The sequence below is a fragment of the Anabas testudineus genome, chromosome 18 (assembly GCF_900324465.2).
Source record: "Anabas testudineus chromosome 18, fAnaTes1.2, whole genome shotgun sequence".
NCBI lineage: Eukaryota > Metazoa > Chordata > Actinopteri > Anabantiformes > Anabantidae > Anabas > Anabas testudineus.
The window spans coordinates 13919610-13933646 of record NC_046627.1 but is presented as its reverse complement, the minus strand read 5'-3'; the positions used below and the strand labels follow the sequence as shown (position 1 = coordinate 13933646).

Below are 14037 nucleotides of genomic sequence, written 5' to 3'. Positions count from 1 at the left end.
AATTTGGTGACGTGACTCTGGTGTTTCCATATAAGGTCCGACATAGAATCGCTACGCTTCATGAAGATTGAGACAAGTGTTGAAGACTCTGTGTCATTTGCTCATTTCTAGACATAATGTACATTTAACACTGAATTAGAGCTGGATGATGATGGTACTGATGTTAACTTTGAGGAGTTTTACACTGGACACGATGGAGGATCGTAGAAAAAGGTAAGATTGGTTTTTATTTAAGCTGCTGGTCGGTGACTGTAGGAAGACGACATTTTAACAGAGTCTGTGTCTGAGAGGGGACAGGAACATGAAGACTGGTTAATTATGATTAGTGGATTAATTAAAAGCCAATGGACCAGTATCTAAGTCCTCACTGTACTAACCAGTCTGAGTCTGGGTCTCTGCTCTGAGTCCTGGTTGGTAAAGGCCTCAGATAGAAACGCAGCTGTGGACAAACAAACTGTGATGACTCAGTAAAGTCAGTAGGAATTAGAAAAAGCTTGTCCACATTTTCTACATTAAAGCGAACACTACAAATAGTCATTTAGTAAAATGGTGAAGTCTACAGCTAAACAGTGAAGGTCAGCAGCGACACCTAGTGTCCAGTCTGTTAAATACATCTTCTGGTGTTTGATGAAGCTTCATCGAGGCTTCACACAAACACAAACCTCTGCTGGTCACAGACTGTAGGACAGACAGATGTTTCTGATCATTTAAATTGTAAGTGATGCTCTCTGGAAAACCTCTTTGTAAAACATGTTTGCAGGGAACAGATGATGATGAGGTACAAAAAATCCCACAGTAGGTCTGTAGAGGTTTGGATAAAGATTCAAGATTCAAAAAACCTGTATTAATCCCAGAGGGAAATAGTTTTGCCTCATTACATATGTACCAACTTCTACCAAGTATTCTGCAGTGTGTGTCTGCAGGAACTTCATTACAGCTAATAAAGTCGACCTCGTGGATGTTGTCATCTATAAAATGTTTTGTCCTGGTAAACATCAGTGTTCATGGAGGTCCACATATCTGAGGTCAAACTCACAGCACTGACCAGCTGGACCTCGGCTTTGGCCTTTTCTTTTTCTGTGTTGTATCTGGCCGCAACCATAGCTTTTAAAGCCTAAAGGCTAAAAGTAAATGGTTGTTAACTTCTCAAATACAGTAGCCTACTACTGACATGATTCATATATTTCATCAAATGCACCTTCCTTGAAGGGGAGAACATAGTTTGGTTCTAATTTAGTCCCTAAGTCCTGCGTCCTCCACAATACTGAACAGCTGTGCATCTTTTACAACCATAGAGACCAAAGTCTCATCCAGCTCCTCCTCTCTGATTACTGGAAGAGGAAAATCTTTGTAATTGCACCATCTGTAGTATTTTACCTTAATTTCTAAGCTTGTAGACACATTGGTTGCTGTTAAAAATGCTTTTTATTCTAAATAGTTTGAAAACGATGTATTATTGTTTTTTAACTTTCCAATATGTTTTATTCCTGTGACCCAGTCTGCAACAGAATTTCAGATTTGCACTTTCCTTGTGTGTTTGAATGAAAAAGTGTCATTATGGCTGAGTTCACCTACGTTTCCCTGATTATTTTAATGTAGTACATAAAAAAAGTGTTGTTGCCTAAGTCTTTAGAACATAACAGACTTACCTAGGAATAAAAGAAAAGACTGTAAACAAAGTACATTATACTGTACATGTTGTAATACTTACCTCACTGGGAGAGATCAAATCAAATCATTTTTCCTCTAGGCTCCATTTAAACAAACACTATTAAACCAACCAACATTTAACTTTTCACTTCTTACAACTCAACAAGAGAACAAGGAGCCATAACTCACATAAAGCTGAGTGTTGATCCAGACAAACATTTGATTTAATAAATTAGTAAAGTTGACATTTGTGAATCATTATGACTTAATATGTCAAAATGTTTCTCAAAGATCTGTTTCACTGGTTTAGTACTTTAATTTGTGTATTTTCTTGTTTGTTTCTTTGTTTAGATCCATTGAAAGTCAAGTTTTGAGACGATGTCACTCTTCAGTTTCAAGCTTCTGGGAAAGCTGCCATCCTACTGTTGGAGTGGATCAGACCTGACCTGAAGTCAGTTGGTGAAGTTTTCTGCTACTGTGACAACCACACTCATGAAGACTTCCAGCATCGATTATTTCAGGGTCGGGTGGAGCTGAGAGATAAAAAGATGAAGGACGGAGACATTTCTTTGATTCTGACGTCACCAACAACAACACTGGAACATACCAGTGTCGTGTTGGAGATGGAGGAAAACCTGAGTTATCTGCTACTGCAACCTCACAGTTGTTGAACGAGGTGAGTTAGTGTCTGTGTGAGGATCAGAGTTGAAGCTGCTTCCTGGTTGTTGATGTGAGAGTGAAACATCACAGATCAGATGTTGGTGTTGATGAGTCTTTGTAGAAAACAGCTGGTATGAGTGATGGGATCAAAGTGCAGTAGATAATGTCTGACAGGAGTTTGAAGAGGAAATGGATTCTGTTGTGTTCTTCACTCATCACCTACCTGACACCTGCTGACTCACTGCTGCTTCTCATTTGCAGGTGGTGCAGCTGGAAACACTGAGGATGGAGGAAACAAGGATGAAGGAAAGAAGGATGGAGGAAACAAGAAAGTAAATGTTGGACTAGTAGCTGGTTTGTCAGTTGCTGCTCTGCTTCTCTGTGTTTTTGCTTTTATCATCTTTAGAAAACATCAGAGCCCGATTTCGTACCAAACTCCTTCTGAAAAAGCAGGTGAACAACATCAAGGGTTAAATTTAATGTAATGATTACTTCACTCATGATGAGTTGAGTAATTGCTATTGATCGGTCCTCGACCTCCATTCACTCCAGAAGTTGTCCTGCTCCTCCATCTTGAAGGACGTCGCTTGTCTCCAAAAACCCCTCTGTTCCTCTCTCCTCACATTTTACACTTTCAAAGTTAAAGTCAGTTTCATTATCAATTTATTCATTTCCTCATACAGTATCTTTCCATGTATCTGCAGTTAGAGGGAATAAAAGACAAGTGATGGAGATGTGGATGCAGTTAAGAGAAGAGGGATGTTACCAACAACTTCAGCGGTGTGAAAAAGAGTTTGTCCCCTTGCTGATTTCTTGTTTTTTTGCATGTTTGTCACACTTTAATGTTTCTGATATACAAACACAGTTTATTACTAGTCAAAGATAACACAGTTAAACACATCATGCATTTTTTAAATGAAGGTTTTTATTAGTAAGGGTAAAAAATAAGTCAAAAACTACATTGCCCTGTGTGAAAAAGAGTAACTTTACATACTATTTGTGTTTATATGAACCATCATTACATTCTGAACACACTGAGTGTTTTTGTTATTTTTCTTTCTTTGGTAATACATTTATGAAGAGAGGTGAAGAGAAACAGTCCAGTGTTCAGTCAGTCAGCTGCAGTAGTTGACAACTACTGCACAACAATATATAAATGAATTCTACACAAATATAACTGTATTAACACTTTACACCATTATTCAGTTTAAAGTAAAAGATTCATAAGAATCATGAATAAAAAAAACTAAATGAATAAAAACTTTACTTATGTAACAAGGTGGAACAAATGTGTGGATATCCTATCAATAAACTAAATAGGAAGTCGTGACTGTGACAGTTTTACTGTAGATTTACGTTTTGAACAGCAGGGGGCGCAGTCTGACTATTTCACATGGTGGGGCGGTCCTGGGGTCAAGGGTCGCTGTCAGGCTGCAGAGGGCTGCGTTTGAGAACTCTGTTGGAGTTTCTGTCAGGTTGAAGAGGACTGCAGGCTGGTGTGGACATCACCAAGTTTAACCCCTTACACTATAACAGTGCTTCTCAATTATTCAAGATTCAAGATTCAAGATTCAAAAAACTTTATTGATCTCAGAGGGAAATTGTTTTGCCTCATTACCATTGTTCTCAAAACAGACAGAAAGAAAAGGAACCACAACCAGGAAAGATCCAACACCAACATAAATACACAAACAGAAATACACAATAACATCAATACCGAAAACTCAATATATTCAATTTTTTTCAATTCAATTCAATTTTATTTGTAGAGCGCTTTTTACAATTGACATTGTCACAAAGCAGCTTTACACAACCAAAGAAACAGTACATGAACAGTGTCTGTGTATGAGTCATAATAATCAGATTGTCCCTGATGAGCAAGCCGAGGGCGACAGTGGCAAGGAAAAACTCCCTGAGAAGGCAACAGGAAGAAACCTTGAGAGGAACCAGACTCAACAGGGAACCCATCCTCATATGGGTGATTACATGCTGTGTAGGCAGCAGTCCAGTATAACAGTTAATGTCTTTTAAGTTAATATGGAGTCCAGTTAGTTATTGCAGGCAGACTTGTTCCATTCCTTGACTATCGAGCGTTGAGTCGAGACCTCCAAGAAACAGCTTCCGATGTCCGCCGAGGCCGGGACCGACATCATAGTAGCTTGTGACCAATCCAGTCTCCAAACGCATCCCAAAGGGCAAACGGTGGATCCAGGCGACGAGATCTCCAGCCAGAAGTTGGGCATCAGGACGAGTCAGACAGGTCCAGAGGGCAAAGGGTGGAATGACGTGTAGCTCGACAGAGAGACAGGAAGAGGGAAAAGAGAGAGGGAGAGGGAAAGAGAGAGAAGAGGAGAGATTGCAGTTAGTTGTATTCACAGTCAGATAAAGTTTGAGGTGAATGTATATGTAGTGTAGTGCAGCAGGGACTCCGGCAGGACTAATTATGACAGCCTAACTAAAAGGGTGGGTTCAGAAGGAAACACAGACATGAGGGCGCACTGGGATGTAGAGCAACCAAACACTTCACCATCAACAAACCAGAGTGATCAGTGAGAGTTGGGAAGACAGCATCTAAACATACCAGTTCACCATAATGCTCTACGTCCATGAGTCCTTCCCAGATCTAAACAGAATATAAACAGAATACGTAGATAGATAAATGAAATTGAGTCAATATATGCACAGCAAGTTTATGACAGTATCACTTCCCCCACCCCTTACAGAGGGGGGAGGAATTGTACAGATTGATTGCCACAGGTAGAAAGGATCTCCTGTGGCGCTCTGTGGAACATTTAATGTTAATAAATCTTTGGCTGAACGTGCTCCTCTGTCCAGCCAACACACTGTGCAGTGGGTGGGAGGGATTGTCCAAGATTGAGAGGAGTAAAGTAAAGTATTTCCTGGTACGCCCCCCCTCAGGAAGAACCAATTGAAGAGACACATCAACATTGTCTCTTCTTCCTGGATGTTCAATAATTGTAGCTGCAGCTTCCCTCTTGCTGTAAACATGGTCAACATTTAGGCTTCATGGTGAGTGGAAAACATCCCTCAACAGGGAGGTGACTTTGTGACTGAGTGTCCAAATCCTGACCCCAGGACCCAGGAAGAAGACCTGAATAAGAAAAACCCTGACAAGTTCCCTACTCAGTGATACCACAGAGAAAGAGAGGATTGAAGCAGGAAGAACATTCACTAAGCAGAGGAGGAAAAAGTGTCAACATGTTGTGAACAGAATAAGTTTAATAAAGTAAAGTCACTTCATTCTTAGCGGAAACTTTAATAAAGTGAAAGTTAAAATGTTAACGTCACAGTTTCTGAGGGATCTGAATAAAAATAAAAAGTGTGACAACCAACCCAGTTCTCCTCTACTTTCACAGTATAAATATTTCTGATGTTACAAAGAATCATTGCTGTTCTAAGTTTAATGATTTTTACCTAAAGCTTCATTTATCAACTCAGTCAGGACCTGGTTCATTGAAATGTATCTTCTTTATATATATTTCAGTTCATTGGATCAGAGAGGTCCAACACAGAACTATATTCATCAACACAGTTTATTTATAACAAACACAGTTAAACAGAGCTGACATGTCTCAGGATTAAAATAAACAGATACTGGCACAGATTCAGTGTCAACCAATAGGATGCCAGGGTTGACTGACCAATGACATTATCAGTTACATTGTGGACGAGTGATTATTTTTCCCATAGGGAACAGAGGAAAAGTGACTTTAGAGCTGCTCTTTCAACTTGACAGTCAAAGTCAAGGGCCTCAGTTAAGTATTTGTGTCTTACATAAGTGTAATGTTTTAGTTTTTATATTCAAGAACAGCAAAGTATGATCATTCATCCTAATTTGTTCCTTATGGAAAATGTAACTGACGATGTCATTGGTCAGTCAGTCCTGGAATTCTGTGGGTGGGAACACAGGAAATCTGAGACAGATGTGAACAGAGATATTTTTAATGTGAGGGAGGGTTTTGAAATAAAGTTTAACAAAATCTAACATTAAATTGTTAAAGTTGATCTCAAATTGAAAAACTGCGCTGTTGATTAAAGAAAGCGACCTGATCCCATATAAACCCAGAGTGAGTGTGAAATGAAAGAAGAAGGTAAAGTACAGTTTTATCTTCCATGTTTTGTTGTTCAATGTCAGCTGGTTTGACTTTTGTGTTTAAGGACGATATGTTACAAATAAATCGATCGTCTCGATCAGTCGACCAGAAAATAAAAGTCTTAAACACATAATTATAGAAAAACGTCTTAACACGTTTTTTAGTGAGGAAAGAAATGAGATGAACAGCAAGTTTTTTTTTTTCTGTCATTTCACTTGTAGTTTATTTATAACAAACCCAGTTAAACGTTGCTGCCTGAATGTCTCAGGATTGAATTAACACAACAGATACTGACACAGATTGTCGACGACTCGCTAGAATTCCTGCCGATCCTTCCTTTTTGCTCTCCAGCTGCTGCTGCTGCTCGTCTCAGAGCACAAATACAGATGTGAATGTGAGCAGAGACATTTTAAATGTGAGGGAGGGTCTGGAGAGAAAGTAAAACAAAATCTGAACATTAAATCGTTAAAGTCGTGTTTAAGGACGATATGTTAAAAATAGATCGATCGTCTCGATCAGTCGAGAAAACAAAAGTAGTTTTTATCAGTTCTTATGAACTGATTGAAAATCAAATAGACTCGCAGTTTGGCCCGGAACGAAGTCGCGGACCAAACTCAATATATATTTAAAAATTTACTGCAATTGTTCATGTTTTCCGTCTCTTCAGTTATGTAATGTTGAACCTTTTCATATGGAAACAAACTTTAGATTTGCATAAACATTGAATCTGGAACAAGCAAAGGTTAATTTTATAAAGAAATGAGAAATAGAATTTGAAATAAAACACATCAGTGGTATTCGTTTCTTATTTAAATAAAAAAAAAACATTAATATGTCTCTATCTGTAGTCTTTCGAGTTCCTTTTGAATTAAAATATTCACTGTCCAACAACTACAAATATTTTGTTTACTTCAATCTTTCAACTATTACCAGTCTATGCCTTGAAGTAGAAAAAGTCATAAAGAAAACATTAATTCAAGCTCAGTTTGCTACACTCTGATTTACTCTGATGCACATTGGTTCAAGTTGGGGTTTGGCTCTGAGCTGAGGAAATCCTCAGGACTGAGTGAAGGTTCATCAGTGAGACGACTCCTGAGTGGTGTTTGGTTCATCTTCATCAACATAGATATGTTCTGCCGAACATAGAGAACATTTGAGCAGCTTGTGCACGGAGTTGGGGCTGCTGTAACACACCTTTAATATGATCTCACGGGCCTGAGTTTGACACGTCTGCACTAAAATTTTTCTCTGTCTCCTCTCACAGGGAGAAGATGATCTTCAGGATCCTGCTGCTCATCAACCTGATCTCATGTGTCTCTGGTTAGTTCACATCTTCACTTTATTCTCCAGCAACTCAACAATTATTAATAGTTCAATAATTCAAGTTGTCACTTTGTGTCTGTGTCTCCTCAACAGGAACATTTGTAGTGAATGTGACACAGACCTCCTATCAGGCAGAGGAGAACCACAACATCACACTGGAGTGGACGTTCACTATCAGACCTCACACATCCTCTAACTCAGTGAACATCTTCTGTGAGATGTTTACTGATCACAAAACCCTGTTTCATCTCCATGAAGGTGTTGAGGTCTCAGAGACTCTGGATGAACAGTTTTCAGGAAGAGTCCAGTTTGACAAAGACGTCCTCAGAGAAGGACGAATCAGACTCCAACTGTCCAGACTCAGGACTAATGACTCAGGACTGTACCTGTGTGAAGTGAAAACAGATCAAAATTGGAGATCTGCTTGGTGTCACCTCAACGTCACTGGTGAGTTGATTTTTACTGAACTCAACAGCAGCAGCTCAAAAATACTGAGATTTTAAATTTACAGAGATAAAGACACAAAAGAAGCAAAGAAACAACAAACATTCAGATTTTCTGTTAATAAATAATTTGTGATCAGCACAAATCTAAAATCTTGTGATTGTGATTCAAAACATTTTCCTCAGCTTCTTGTCCAGAGTGAAACTGAAGAAGCTACGAAGCTGTTTATTTCTAGATTTGATTCTCAGCTAAGTGAACTGATCGTTAGCTGCAGACACTAAATGTTCTTCAGTGAAACTCAGCAAGAAAATGAGTGAACACATAATTTAGAAATGTCTTTATTTTGTCAGCTTCTGATTCTCTGTTTAAATCCAGAACTGTTCCATCCAGTACAGTAGTTACTGATGTTGAACTACTGAACATCTGGAACTGTTTGATCGTCCAGATCATCATTTAAAACTACAGATGTTCCAGATGCTCTTTTTACTCTGTTTCATTTCTTTCTATTTGCTCCTATTTATGGACAGTTTCTCTGTGACCTTTGACCTTTTGGACATTTCCTGTCAGCTGTTAACACAAATGAACAGAGAACAGACATCAAGTCTCAGTGACAGTGATTTCTCTGACAGATGATGATATGATGTGTTCTTTACAGCAGCTGCTGATCAGCACAAACCTCAGAGACCAACTGTGAGTCCACCAGCAGAGGGTCCAGAGAGGATCTACCTCTACACTGGACTGGGACTAGGACTAGGACTGGGACTGATACTGACAGCAGCTCTACTGACTGTTGTTATTCGAAAGTGTCTGAGGGAAAAAGAAAAGAGAGAAAACCTTCGTAGGCAAGAAACAATCAGTCTGGATGACGCTCATCAACAGTTCTCAGGATCAAAGACTGTTACTTAAACATCACAGAAGTCAGTTGTTAAATTAAATATAATTCTTTATGTTCTAAGTTTTGTTCCATACTAATGTTAAAGATGTCTACAGCTCCACTGCCCTCCCCCCTTTGGGAAAGTCAGATCACAACCTGGTCCATCTCCTCCTACAGTACTCACCTTTGGTTCAGAGGCAGCCTGCCACCATTAAAACTGTAAAGAGGTGGACAGAGGGGACACTTTGACCTGCAGGGATGTTTTGAAGAGACAGACTGGAAGACTCTCTGTGAGCCTCACAGTGAGGACATTGATGGACTGACAGACTGCATCACTCATCACATAACTTCTGTGTGGACACTCACATCAGGTGAGATGAGTCCTCAGTGGCTCTGACATCATATATTATGAAGGGTTTTGAGACGCTGATCCTGGAGTCCCTCCAACCTCTGGTTAAACTTGACCCCCTCCAGTTTGCCATCATTCATCTGCTCCATCGCACCTACACCCACCTGCAGAACTGTGTGTCTGACACTGTGGTCTGTAGCACAGGTGCTCCACAGGGGACAGTTCTGTCTCCATTCCTCTTCACCCTGTACACCTCAGACTTCAGCTACAACTCAGAGTCCTGTCATCTTCAGAAGTTCTGATGACTCTGCAGTGGTAGGATGTATTAAGGGTGGAGATGTCACAGAGTACCGTGGAGTGGTGGACAGTTTTGTGGACTGGTGTGGACTCAACCATCTGCAACTCAACATCAATAAAATAAAGGAGCTGGTGATGGACTTCAGGAAATCTGGGAGTCCTGTCAACCCTCTCTCTATACATGGGGAGGTGGTGGAGGTTGTGTCCGAGTACAAATCCCTGGGAGTGTACTTAGACAACAATCTGGACTAAGAACTCAGCAGCATTGTACAGAAAGGCTCAGAGCTGGATGTACTTCCTGAGGAGACTCAGGTCCTTCAACGTCTGCAGCACCATGCTGAGGATGTTTTATGAGTCTGTGGTTCCAGTGTCATCTTCTATGCTGTGGTCTGCTGGGGCAGCAACATGAAGGTGACAGACACTAACAGACTGAAAAAACTGATCAGGAGGGCTGGCTCTGTTCTGGGGGTGGAGCTGGACCCTCTACATGTTGTAGCTGAGAGGAGGATGCTGTCCAAACTCCTCTCAATCCTGAACAATCCCTCCCACCCACTGCACAGTGTGTTGACTGGACAGAGGAGCACGTTCAGACTGATCTACATTAAGTTCTTCACAGAACGTTACAGTTAGTCCTTTCTACCAATCTTTACAATTCCTCCCCCTCTGTAAGGGGTGGGGGAACTGACATTTTGTTCTTCATATATCTGTTGTTATTGCACCATAGACTTTAATTATGAAACTATTTTCATTTATCTATTTTCATCCATCTTTCATTTTCAGTATTGATGTTATTCTGTATTTGTGTCTGTTTCCCTCTGGGATTAATGAAGTTTTCTAAATCTTGAATCTTGATTTAAGTTTGTCAGAGATTAGACTGTATCTCAGAATCCTTTAAACTAGTTCAGTCTCTTAGAGACTTTTAGTTTGTCTCTTCATCATCTAATGTTACTGTGATGTGAACATATTGTAAATAAATCGTTATTAATAAGATAGAAGCTGTTGAGACTTTTTGTGTGTAAGTGTGTTAAGCAGGAGAAGAACTTGGTCTGTGTCTCAGTCACTAACACATGTATTCTGGCCTGTTACTAAATCTTCTGATGAGAGCTCCTCAGTAAAGATAAAGGACTAATTCAGCTAACCTTAGCTTGTCTCAGACTCTGAAACAGGAGACATGATCAGGTTAATTACACAGTGGGACAGTCAGGATGTCATAGAGATGTGGTGAGAGACCTCAGAAACTGTTTTTCTAGCAGTAGTGGATGGGATGGTGGTGAAGTAGCATGTTTATCTGACACTGTTCAGACGTTTAGTGCAGCTCAGCTGTGTCTGCTGCTACCACAGAAACTTCACTGATCAAACTACGTGAACATGATTGTTGAGGATCCTCTAGTAAACTGTCATCAGAGTGGAGCAGCACACTTTGTTGTCACTTGTCCCACTGATGGATGATTCTTTGTAAAACATCAGATACATTTAAACAAACCTGATATGATCAAACCTCTGTTTCCTGCAGCTGAGGATTTCTAAACAAGACAAACTAACGTACAGTCTGGTGAAAACTGATCAGGAACCAGTGTTAACATCTCAAAGATTTTATTCAGGAAAAACATTCAAGGTAAAGCTCTGTGCAAAATATAATAATAATAGTAATATAAAACACTGAACACATTATCTTAACATAATAAATTACATAAACACATTTCCTTTTAAAAACACAATGGTCATTTACTGAAGAACAGAAACAGTTTGGAGTCAGAGTCATTTCTTCTGCTCTGCTGCAGCAGAAAACAGTTTCTGTTTCCATCAAATAAAAGTGGATTGACACAGTTTGTTTTATATTGTTGAGTTGTTGAACAACTTGTTCAACTTACATCATGTCATCAGGACAATAAGATGATCCCATTTTAAAAAGTTAACTACTGCAGCTGCAGGATGTGTGAGGTCTGATAGTGAACGTCCACTCCAGTGTGATGTTGTGGTTCTCCTCTGCCTGATAGGAGGTCTGTGTCACATTCACTACAAATGTTCCTGTTGAGGAGACACAGACACAAAGTGACAACTTGAATTATTGAACTATTAATAATTGTTGAGTTGGTGTTGAGTTGTCAACGGCTCTCCAAACACAATTTTAAATGGAATTCAGCTGCATGGTCTGGTTTACTGAGTTGTGCATCATTTCACCAAGTCTATCTTGTATGAAAATGGCCAAAGCACCCAGGGCACAAAGCCACAAGACAGCGCTTGCAGATGTATTTGGTCTTTCTTGTGCATGCAGCATTATGGCATCTGTTTGTATTTTCAAAGGGTCCCAGTTCATCGGTGAACTGGGGTCAGTGGTTTCCAGGGCCAAACCTGATCTCGTGGGGTGTCTTGGAAACTGCTCTGCGCTTCAAAGGAGGAGGTAACGCTGGGTCTTCCTGTTGTGCTTGTCTCAATAGTACCTGTGTTTATTAGTGCACAAGCTACAGATGCCTTGAAATGCAGTGGATTCTTATTTTCCATTCCAGACATTCTGTATAGATGCCAGGCATTCACAATGGTCACATCCAAGAAGTGAAAGAACCTTTGGATGTACCACTTTAACACCCCAGGGTTTGGGTTTTATTGGAATATACTGCTTGAGGGACAGATGACCTTTGAAGGCAATGATCTGTTCATCAATCGATTGAAAATTTTCAGGATTGATTGCTGAATGGAAGGTTTTCTCAAGTAAATCTAATACTGGTCTGATTTAGATGAGCTTATCAGGATTTGGTTTTCCAGACATAACTTCTTTTTTTCTTTTCTTGAGCTTTTTTAGATGGTGCATCCTCACCATCAACACACACGATTTCCAGCCAAAAAGGTATTGAAATTATATTATTTACAATAAAAACAAAATTCTGATATAACGAGCAATGCATGATGTCCAAATTAAGATAAAATCAATACTTTGAAATTTTAACAACAGTCTGTGTCTGTTGGTGGTACTTGATGTCATCATATTTTTTTTACCTCCAAGGGTCTTCTCTTATAAAAGTATTGGCAAGATATTCCTGAGGTGGTCGGCCCGTCTGGCTTTCGGTCGGACATGTCGGTTTCAAGAATTATTTTTGCACTTACAATGGCTGACCAGTGAGGGACAGTATAACAGACTAACGTACTAGCGTCCAAAGAAGTGGACTATATGCAACTTCTCAGTCAGAACCCATGCACATACAAGAAAACAGCTTTTAAATAGCTGTCCACTGTAGTGACCACGATGCATGAAAGGGTTAAATGAACTACAGCTGTTTCTTTTCTGTTCTTTCTAAATGTATAGAAATAATATGGTGGTTGAAGTAAATTTAAAATGTGTACAGTTTTCAGAGTGAAGTCCTCAGTCAGATAAAGTGAACTGTGGTCATTTAAACTCACACTGATAATAATATGAACAGAACTTAAAACATCACTTATATTTCATTTAACAATCCACTTCTGAGACGTTTGGGTCAGATGAAGGAGGAACAGTCCTGGATCCTAGTTGATAAATGTTGATGAGCCTCATCCAGACTCTACTGAGAAACTAATTTCTGATCTTTTTTGAAAGTTGCCTCTTTTCTTTATTTCTCAGATGTACAAAATATCATCAGCTGTCAAAGACACTTTATGCCTGTTCTCTGTTTAAGTATAAACAACAAATGAAACAGAGACAAAAGAGCAGCTGAAACATTAGAACATGTACGTTATGGTCTGGACAATTAAACAGTTGGAGCTGTGCAGTAGTTCTACATCAGGAACTACTGTATTGAATGAAATAGTCCCACTTTGCAGTATTTGAAACAGTGTCCTGTAAAACAGAATTTGTCATGCTTGCATGAATGTTTATACTTGTTTTCCAAGGTTTCTCCTGAAAAATAAAAATGTTCTTAAGGAGGCTATTCCTTTATATAGTCCTTCTGATTTAAAGTACAATCACTTACATTTTCATTTTGACTTTCTAATTTTAGGTAATTATCATCTAATTCCATTTCACATGAACAAACATCACACATGTTACCACTGTCCAACAGTGTACTTGCCTGTCTCTGGACTCATATAGAGGAGTGGCAGACAGATTCAGCATATCCAGATATACAGTTTCTGAACACTTCCATGGATTCTGTTCTCTGGTCAGCACACACTTATCACAGTACATTTCCTGGCCCACTGGTGACAAACGTCTCACATCACACATGGGATATGAGAAAGCAGCAACACTCAACTCAAAACTCAATTCAGTGTGTGCGAAAGGAAAGCTACTCGGAAGAGTTGAAATGCCTTAAGTCAAACAAAGATCTACCGAAAAACAGTCCTCTACATCAGCT

The 14037-nt window shown here is 39.5% G+C and overlaps 2 long non-coding RNA genes across 2 annotated transcripts; both read left to right on the top strand.

Moving 5' to 3' along the window:
- Window positions 1–48: 48 nt before the first annotated feature.
- Window positions 49–3166, top strand: LOC113157060. Its single transcript, XR_003298426.2, has 3 exons — window positions 49–213; window positions 2002–2326; window positions 2572–3166. It is a non-coding gene; the product is annotated as an uncharacterized LOC113157060 (long non-coding RNA).
- Window positions 3167–6274: 3108 nt separating this feature from the next.
- LOC117153047 lies at window positions 6275–8060 on the top strand. The gene is made up of 3 exons (XR_004463466.1): window positions 6275–6422; window positions 7690–7745; window positions 7842–8060. It is a non-coding gene; the product is annotated as an uncharacterized LOC117153047 (long non-coding RNA).
- The last annotated feature ends 5977 nt before the right edge of the window (window positions 8061–14037 follow it).